We start from the raw sequence: 9,698 nt of genomic DNA on the forward strand, positions 1-9,698 counted from the left end.
GAGAGCGAGAGAGAAAGAGAGAGCGAGAGAGGGAGAGAACGAGAGCGAGAGAGAGAGAGAACGAAAGAGAGAGAGAGACTTATTAAAATACCGTCACGGACGTCATCCGTGACGGACGTCACTCGTCCGGACCACCCCGTCACCGTCACGGGCCCTCTGATTCGTCACCGTCACCGTCACGTCATCCGTCACGAGACCATCACGGTGACGCGTGACGTGACGGATGACGATTGCCGATCCCAAGACTCACTTACTACTCACAGTACCACAGCTGTTTACCCGTGTCTCTTTGAGTCGTCCTTTCTCTTGGTCTCTCTTGCTCGGTGTCTCTATCTCTTTCAGCCTCTCTTTCTCTCTCTCTCTGTCTCTCTGTATTCGTCTGTCTCTAAGTCTCTCTCTCTCTCTCCCTCATTCTCCCTCCCCCTCTGTTTCTCTGTCCCTCTCTCTTGGTCTGTCTCTCAGTCTCCCTCCCTCTCTGTCTCTCTGTCCCTCTCTCTTGACCTCCCTCTCAGTCTCTCTCTTTCTCTCGCTCTTTGAGTATCTCTTTCACTCTCTCAGTCTCTCTCTGTATCACTTTCATTCTTTCTCTCGCTCTCTCTCTCGGTCTCTCTTTCTCTCTCTTAGTCTCTTTCATTATCTCTTTCTTTCTCTCTTTCTCTATCTCTCTCTTGGTCTCTCTTTCTCTCTCTTAGTCTCTTTCTCCCTCTCTCTTTCTTTCTCTCTTTCTCTATCTCTCTCTCGGTCTCTCTTTCTCTCTCTTAGTCTCTTTCTCCCTCTCTCTTTCATTATCTCTTTCTCTCTCTCTTTCTCTATCTCTCTCTTGGTCTCTCTTTCTCTCTCTTATTCTCTTTCTCCCTCTCTCTCATTATCTCTTTCTTTCTCTCACACTATCTCATCCTTTTCATCTTTCTCTCTCTCTCTCTCAATATCTCTTTCTTTCTCTCTCTCAGTTTCTCTTTCTTTCTCTCTTTCTCTCTCTCTCTCTCTCTCTCTCTCTCTCTCTCTTTCAGCATCTCTCTCTCTTAGTATCTCTTTCTTTTTTCTCTCTCTCTCAATATTGACGTGCGAAGCGACACTCAAGGCCTCCAGGCAGAGGGCACCCGACAAGCGGAGCGATCCTCGAGGCCGTCAGGCCGAGGGCACCCGGTGTTTTGGTTAAAGAAAAACCCAGAAATCACCTGGCAGCGGAGTGCTCTGGAGACCAAAGGCACCTGGAGCTCCGGAGTCTTGAAGTTTGGGAGTTTTTGAGTTCTGGAGTTCTGGAGTTCCGACAATAAAACGCTAGAGCGAAGTGACACTCGAGGCCATCAGGCCGAGGGGACCTGGAGTTCTCGAGTTAGAGAAAATCCCGAAAATCCGGAGTTCAGGAGTTCGGGAGGTTTGGAGTTTCTCTTTCTCTCTTTATCTCTTTCTTTCTCTCTCTTTTTCTCTCTCTCTCAGTCTTTCTTTCTCTCTCTATCAGTATCTCTTTCTTTCTCTCTTTTTCTCTCTCAGTATCTCTTTCTTTCTTTCTCTCTCTCTCTCTCTCACTACCTCTTTCTTTTTCTCTGTCTCTCTTTATCTCTTTCTCTCTCTTAGTCTCTTTCTCCCTCTCTCTCTATATCTCTTTCTTTCTCTCTTTCTCTCTCTTAGTCTCTTTCTCCCTCTCTCTCAGTCTCTCTTTCTCTCTCTTCATCTCTTTCTCCTCTCTCTCTCAGTATCTCATTCTTTCTCTCTCTCTCAGCTTCTCTTCCTCTCTCTCCAACTCTTTCACCATCCCTCTCTCTCAGTATCTCTTTCTCTCTCTCTTAGTCTCTTTCTGCCTCTCTCTCAGTATCTCTTTCTAACTCTTAGTCTCTTCCTTCCTCTCTCTATGTCTCTTTCTCTCTCTTAGTCTCTTTCTCCCTCTCTCTCTCAGTATCTCTTTCTCTCTCAAGCCCTCTTTCTCTCTCTTAGTCTCTTTCTCCCCCTCACTCTCAGGATCTCTTTATCTCTCTCTCTTAGTCTCTTTCTTCCTCTTTCTCTCAGGATCTCTTTCTCTCTCTCTCTCTCTCTTAGTCTCTTTTTCATTATTTCTTTCTAGCTCATAGTCTCTTTCTCCCTCTCTCTGCTTCTCTTTCTCTCTCTCAGCCCCTCTTTTTCTCTCTTAGTCTCTGTCTCCCTCTGTCTTAGTATCTCTTTTTCTCTCTCAGTCCCTCTTTCTCTCTTGTTCTCTTTCTCCCTCTCTCTCTCAGGATCTCTTTCTCGCTCTCTCTCTCTCTCTTTGTCTCTTTCTGCCCCTCTCTCAATATCTCTATTTCTTAGTATCTTTCTCCCTCTCTCTCAGTATCTCTTTCTTTCTCTCTATATCTCTCTCAGCATCTCTTTCTCTCTCTCAGAATCTCTTTTTTTCTCTCTCTCGGTATCTTTCTCTCCCTCTCTTAGTATCTTCCTCTCCCTCTCTCTTAGTATATCATTCTTTCTTTCTCTCACAATATCTCTTTCTCTCACTCTCTCTCAGTATCTATTTCTTTCTCACTGTCTCTCTCTTAGTATCTCTTTCTTTCTCACTATCTCTCTCTAAGTATCTCTTTCTTTCTCTCTGTCTCTCTCTTAGTATCTCTTTTCTTAGTGTCTCTTTCTTTCTCTTTGTCTCTCTCTTAGTATCTCTTTCTTTCTCTTTGTCTCTCTTAGTATCTCTTTCTTTCTCTCTGTCTCTCTCTTAGTATCTCTTTCTTTCTCTCTGTCTCTCTCTTAGTATCTCTTTCTTTCTCTCTGTCTCTCTCTTAGTATATCTTTCTTTCTCTCTGTTTCTCTTAGAATCTCTTTCTTTCTCTCTGTCTCTTTCTTAGTATCTCTTTCTTTCTCTCTGTCTCTCTCTTAGTATATCTTTCTTTCTCTCTGTTTCTCTTAGAATCTCTTTCTTTCTCTCTGTCTCTCTCTTAGTATCTCTTTTCTTAGTATCTCTTTTCTTAGTATCTCTTTCTTTCTCTTGGTCTCACTCTTAGTATGTCTTTCTTTCTCTTTGTCTCTCTCTCAGTAGGAAGTGACTAATGATATCCGTATGCATTATCCGTAGTCGGATAATGCATTATCCGTTCTCAGAAAAATGGGAAACGCAGCCGACATCGGTATTAGATATCGATAAAGACTATTGTTATCAATTACGAAACGAATAATAGTTCCAGATATCGTTAGTGTGATAACGATATCGGATGTCAATGTCGTTTAGAGGATACCAGTTATGATGTCGAATATGAAATCAGAACAGATAACAGATTACGAATATGGAATAATTCACTCTCATTTTTTCTGTCTTCTCCTCTCATGGCGATATAAACATACCTGACTTAGAGTTCAGATCCAGCGCCTTCTATAGTTTCTATTTTGGATAATATTTATTAAATGAAGTTGTATGCAATATCCGTAGTAACTTCCGCGAGTTTAAAGACTCACAATTCGTTGCCCATAAGAGCGACGTGCACCTATTTCTTTGAGGGCAGCTGGAAAAGGGTAGCCATCAATATTTTTCACCAGTTTTGGAGGATTTATGACGTGTTTTTAATCTGATTTACATTATTTTTACTCCAAATGCTTCTTAATATTTTGATACCTTTATGCTCAGATTTTATTTTCTAATGAGCTACCATAAACAAGCAAAAAGAAGGTTGGGAAGTCAACCAAACGTACATTGCAAAAGTAAAGATTGTATGTGAGCATAACAAGCCATCCGTTTCCCCCCCAATCGCTTTCGGTGATGGATGTTGCCTTTTATAGAGGCTATGGGCGACCTGAAACTCGACAAGGTTAATCATTGCTGGGTTGAAGTTGTAGTGGGTCTAATATGTGTGGTCAGACCATGGCTCAGAAAACGGATCACGGCTGACTAGGATATGTGGCTCTAGTATGGTCTCAGCTAGAGTGGACTGAAGGCTTGCAAGGATTCGTATCAAATTAGCATGGATTAATTCAATTTACCCTAGCGAGAATTGAGGGACATTGATAGTATTGTCATCTTCAGAGGTAGAGCTGATGATGTGCATAGTTGAGTCTTGTGGTTTCTTTGCCAAGCGTTGAAGGATTAGTCGCATTGTGTTTAGTAGGCATAAGTACATTGTGTTGCTGGTTCATCAACTGACGTCATGGCACCTGTCATGGACTACATGGCTTAGGTACTATTGGTTGTAATACTAAAATATAAAGTAAAAAATTTCACGTCAAACAAAATACACACAATGTACTTATGAAATAAAAATGAACTTATGAAATAAAAATGTTTCTCCATGTTTGGAAAAAAGGTTAAATTCATCATCTCAACGCTGCACATACTTCATACTAAATCCCATGCGATGCGGCATCACAAACGACATACCGCTCCGAAGCTACCGCGACATCAAAACAAATGCCATGTCACTTAACCATCCATATATGAGACATAAAATAAAGATAAATTGAATCATACCTAATGTATCTGGGTCAACATTAATGTCACCGTCAAGAAAAATGTGGTACCATTTAGTTTTTCTGCCTCGAGGTCAACACTTGACACAAACAAGTGCCTCAATACTCATCCCCTTCAAACACGATCTCTCGTAAGTGACAACTGCTCTACCAACGGAGAACCATTCTGAGGGAGCACTTGTAGCAGACAATGATAGAAATTCACGTGCAATTTTTGATAATGCTGGATAGACAAGAACACCCTTAGTACCCCAACAAGCATGTGCAAAATCTCCTCCTCCTAAATGTGTTGTACGTAGGAATGTCTCCAATTCCTCCAAAGGGGAAGCTGGTGAGGTTGTCTTGTAGACTGTTTGCTGCTAAGGGCTTGATTGGCCCAAGCCTTTGATGGTTGTTGTTGTTGGGGCATAGTCGCATCGCATCGGTCACCAGAAGCTGCTGGTGTAGTAGAGAGAATATCCTGAACAAAGGATATGGCCTTTAAATAAGATGCCTCGTCAGACATTAACCCCTTGCGAAATGGGTCAAGTAATGCAGCAGCTAGGACGACATCGTTGTTCCACAACAACTTCTTATTCGCCTATTTTCTTCTATGTGGCAACAATTGCATGCAACAATGATGTTCACTCCTTGTGCGGTAGTCTCCTGCCTCTGAAAAATGTGGACTCAACAATCTGCTTCATGACATCCTCCATGTGTTGTGCTAATGCCCGCACAAGGAGGACGTCCCCAATAACAGACTCCTTTGATTTGCTAACATGATCTGTTGTGTACACAAAAGGTCCCAATAATAAAGTAAACTCCTTCAACAACTCCCATTCTTTGCGCGAGATCTTTGTCTGGCTACCCCCTGCCGTGAAAAATGCAGCCCCTACATCAATCACATCTCTCTTGGCAATAGCTTCTTCTAGCATCTCATGCATGTTACTCCATCATGTTGGACAGTCAAGTGAGGGCAGTATTGGTTTTAATTTATGTGTTCTGCATAGATCAACATAATACATCCGTCGCTTTGTAGATCGACGAATAGCTCAAACTACTTTTCTCACTTTGGTCACCATATCCCCAAGTGAACTGCTGTATCACTGCAGTGAGCCATCCTCTTCGCCCTCCTCCACATCTGATTCACTATCAAACTTGTCGGCAGTCATGCCGATATCACTCTCCTCCTCACTATGGGTGCCATACTCTCTCTAAGGAACTCGGCAAAATAGCCCCATAACTTCGGGAGAAGGGGTGCCTCCTCACAAAGGAGGTCGCAGTGACCAGGCCCAGGTGACTGTTTACCAAAAACACAGGTCTCCGCAAAGTCGTAAGACCATGTATGGGGGCTGACGCCTGCCCAGTGTCGGAAGGTCAAGGAAGTTGGTGACCTGATCACAGGGGAGCCAGCGACCGAAGCCAATGGGTATAGAAAAGCTCTTCAAGGCAGTTTGAACGATGATGTTCATTATGTGCGCGACGCATGGAACGTATCGCCTGACACTAAACCCTATGCTCCTGCCACGCAGTCTTCTTCCTAATATGGCCATCATTCTTTTGTTTCTTGATACACTATTAGTGGTAACGACACATAACTACAATGGAAAGCGCATTAAACATTATAGCATACATTCAAATGTCTAAAATACAGTAGTCTCAAAATTACTCACCTTTGAGTCTAGTTCATACTCTTCAAGCACCTCGAAAAGAATTTCTGCCATAGACTCCCTGTCGTGGTTCCCACAGAGCTCGCTAACAACGAGGACAAGTTCACAATACATCCAATGAGTGTCTATCCAATGAACTATTATGCCCAAAAGTCCACATCCATTTTCTGCCATCCAACCATCGGTTGTCACCGCCACACGGTCGACATCTACTAATGTTCGCATGATCTCCACCTTCATCCTCTCAAACAACTTCATCATCCATGCCTTGATGACTCATGAAACTCGGTGAGGGTACCTCACTCTGTGTCACAAATCATCATGTCTCCTTCCAAGCATCTGTATCAACCCAACACCACGGCAAGTCTGTGCGACAGACTAGCCGACTAATGATGTCCTTGGTCTCTTCTGGTGTTCGACCCCTCAATGCCGCCTTCCACCAAAGAGACTTGATGTCCCAACGTCTGCTAAGTCATTCCTACGTCATTGCATACTAGTGCTGCCCTTCAGCGCATCATGTTCTTTTGGATGAATGAATTTTAATTGGCGCCAAAGGACGCTTGTAATTTTGTCTATTGGGCACTTCAGATGGACTGCATTTGTCGCATTCTGTGTGCGTCAAATTTCACACTCATATGTTGAATCCACAAAAACTGTAAAGTACTTTAGTATGGGTGATCTTTTTGCTCGTCCAGGGGGCTCCGATGCGTCAGCAGTATTCTCTGCTGGTAATTCCTCATACGCCAACTCCTCATTTATTTGGGGTAAAGTGCTATTTCCCGTTGACATGGCAGCTGCTTGGGTAAATTTTAAGGTGTACATGTAATGTACTGATATTAAAAAAGGACCCTAAATAATATTTGAAAAATCAAATATCAGTATAAAGAATATTTCAAAAAAAATAACATAGTCGGTCTACAAATTCCAATGAGAACTGGATGGATGTTTTAGATATGACTTGGAATTTGATGAAAGAGCGGTGGAACCAAAAACAAGATGATGTATCAATGTACATAAACATGTGTGGACTGTGTAGAAACCTACGTCAATTTATGGAAAAATAGATGGTGTAGTGTATAGGTACCTAGGGAAGAGGGAGAGAGTCTGAATGAATAAAATGGAAATAATTAGAAAGTGCGAGATGAATAGAGGATATTGTGAGAAGCAATGAGAGAGAGTGAGAATGAGCGAGGGAAAAAGTGCAAAGGAATGAGAGAGTGAAAGATAGAATGGGTAAGTGAGATATTGAGAGAGCGAGAAGGTTATAAGGTTAAAAGGTTAAAAGGTCTAAACACCTTGTTATGGCGAGTCAATGCTATAAGTGTTTGCTAAACCAGATTGTTCGATAGATACAATGTGCCTGTCTAATATAACCTTAACAGTTGTTAATATATACGTTCATTGAATAAACTAGTTAAATAACTTTTGACGATGCACCATAAATCACATGCTCGACATAAAGAACACACTAAGTGATGGAAGACCATCTAGCTGATCGCGTCCAGAATTGTCGCTAGCCCTTACGCAGAGTCAGAGCCGACGTAAAAGAACCAACACTTCTAATATCAAGCTTGAAGCAACAGTCGCGTCGTCTTGGAGTGTGCTGAGATGTCTTTGCGTTTTTTCCTTTTCATTGTTTTTTTGGAATTGTTGGAGGTCCCTCCTGTGCGAGTACCCGCATCCTGCATATGTTTTCATTTTTAATTGTTATTTAGCTATCATCTTTAGGGGGAGGAAATCCATATTGGGCTTCTTCTCCCCCTAAAGATCCCTTTTAAGGGAAAAGCCTGTTGGGCTTCCCCTTAAAAGGGGCCCAATTGGGCCTCCCACCACCACCACTTCCTCTCTATAAAAAGGAGGAAGGGTGGACGTGGGAAGGGAATGCTTGTTATTTTGGAAAATCCAGATCTGAATCAGTCTTGCAGTTATTTTATTTTTTGAGTTCATTTGAGTTCTCATTATAGATCTTCTTGCAATTGCACAATAAAAAAAAGGATGGTCAGTGGATTGATATCTGATCAAAGTCAGCGGATTGATATCCCTGAAGGTTCTGAACCGTTGCCAACAATCCAGAGTTAGGAAAAATCATCATCATGATCAGAAATTCCTCCCTTCTTCTGTTGTCACATCACGATTCTCTCTCCCTCCACCGGTCATCAACATCCATTGCCTAAGGTTTGCGTAACGGTAATTTCGTGTGACTTGTTCGATCGATACCAATCGATCGCAAGCCTACCACGGATCGCTATACATCAGGGAAAACCACCACGCCCGTACAGTCTGACTGTCGTTTGGTTGCCTGTGCGCCTACGATGGATTGCCTACTTCGTCGAGATTTCCTTGGCCGAGGCCGCGCTCATGGTGGTACTTCCCAACTGCCTGTCAACCGCGACTCCTGCCAGTTGCAAAGGAAGAACTACTGCGTGGTTGATTGCCGTCGTGTCCTGTACGTGGTTGCCCCTCGACTTGGTCCAGTCGAATCACGTACGATCTGTCCAAGGAAATTTTGTGCAACGCTGTTTTCCCCCACGACCTAGTCCAGTTGTCTGACCGCCCTCCTATGGATCCAATGAATTGTCCAATCTTAGTGCTTATTCTCTTCATCGACTCGCCACATGGACTGATAGCGGGGTGTCTTGAATCTTTCTGCTCGGATTTATTCTCAGTCTTCTGCCTTGTGCACACCGGCTCACTGCCGTAGTATTTTGAGCGCGCGGAAGTTTTGGAGAGGTGCTTGAGAACGCCCAACGCCTGACCCGCAGCCTGTGGATTCTGTCAGTTGCTTGACTACCATTAATGAACCAACAGGTTACATCCTTCCAATTCCTCATTTACAGTGTTGATTATTTCTTTCAGTGCCGATTCTTGATTGCTTATCACCCAAGAGAGTCTTAAAATTTTTTATAGGACTTAACCACCCACATCGTGTTAGGATAATTCCTTGACAGTAATAGGTCTGATCGATTACTTGGTGGTGCGGACGTTTCTGGACGAGATCGTTCCCCACTAGTAGTTTTTCTATCTGCTCACCCGGATCATTGGGAGCTTGCTCGTGATATAACACGTCATGTGTCATCTGATTGAACTACGTTTCGTGTCACCCGATGATTGACTTTACTTCTCGTAATTATTTTATTAAATCATTTTAATATTCCACAGCATTAACATTGCATTTTGCGATTGATCTCCGTGACGTAACACAAATTGTTGATTCAAACCGTCGTGTTACATCACTAAAAGTGTGAGAGCTCAAGATGGAGAGATCGCGAGGGTCTTTACTAGCTGGCGTGGAAGCATGCAATGCAGGTTATGAATAATAAAAAGGATATGTAAATAAATATCGATCGATGCATGATGAACCCTTGTCAAGTGGATAACATACCTTAAGCGAAGGAGAACCCTACTCGTGGTATGGTTCGGCTCCAGCGTCTTCAACAACTTCAGCATTTGTCTTCAACAGGGGATCTTCAGTAGCAACTCTTCAAGCCCCAAATCGCAGCCCTAAATCACAGCTCCTCCAGCCCCAAATTGCAAACCTAAATTGCAGCATGCAGTGCAGGATTATGAATAATAAAAAAGAGATTTAATTAAATACAAATTGATGCATGATGAACCATTGTCGAGTGGAGA

Source organism: Wolffia australiana, chromosome 18, assembly GCF_029677425.1.
Source record: "Wolffia australiana isolate 7733 chromosome 18, ASM2967742v1".
NCBI classification, from domain to species: domain Eukaryota; kingdom Viridiplantae; phylum Streptophyta; class Magnoliopsida; order Alismatales; family Araceae; genus Wolffia; species Wolffia australiana.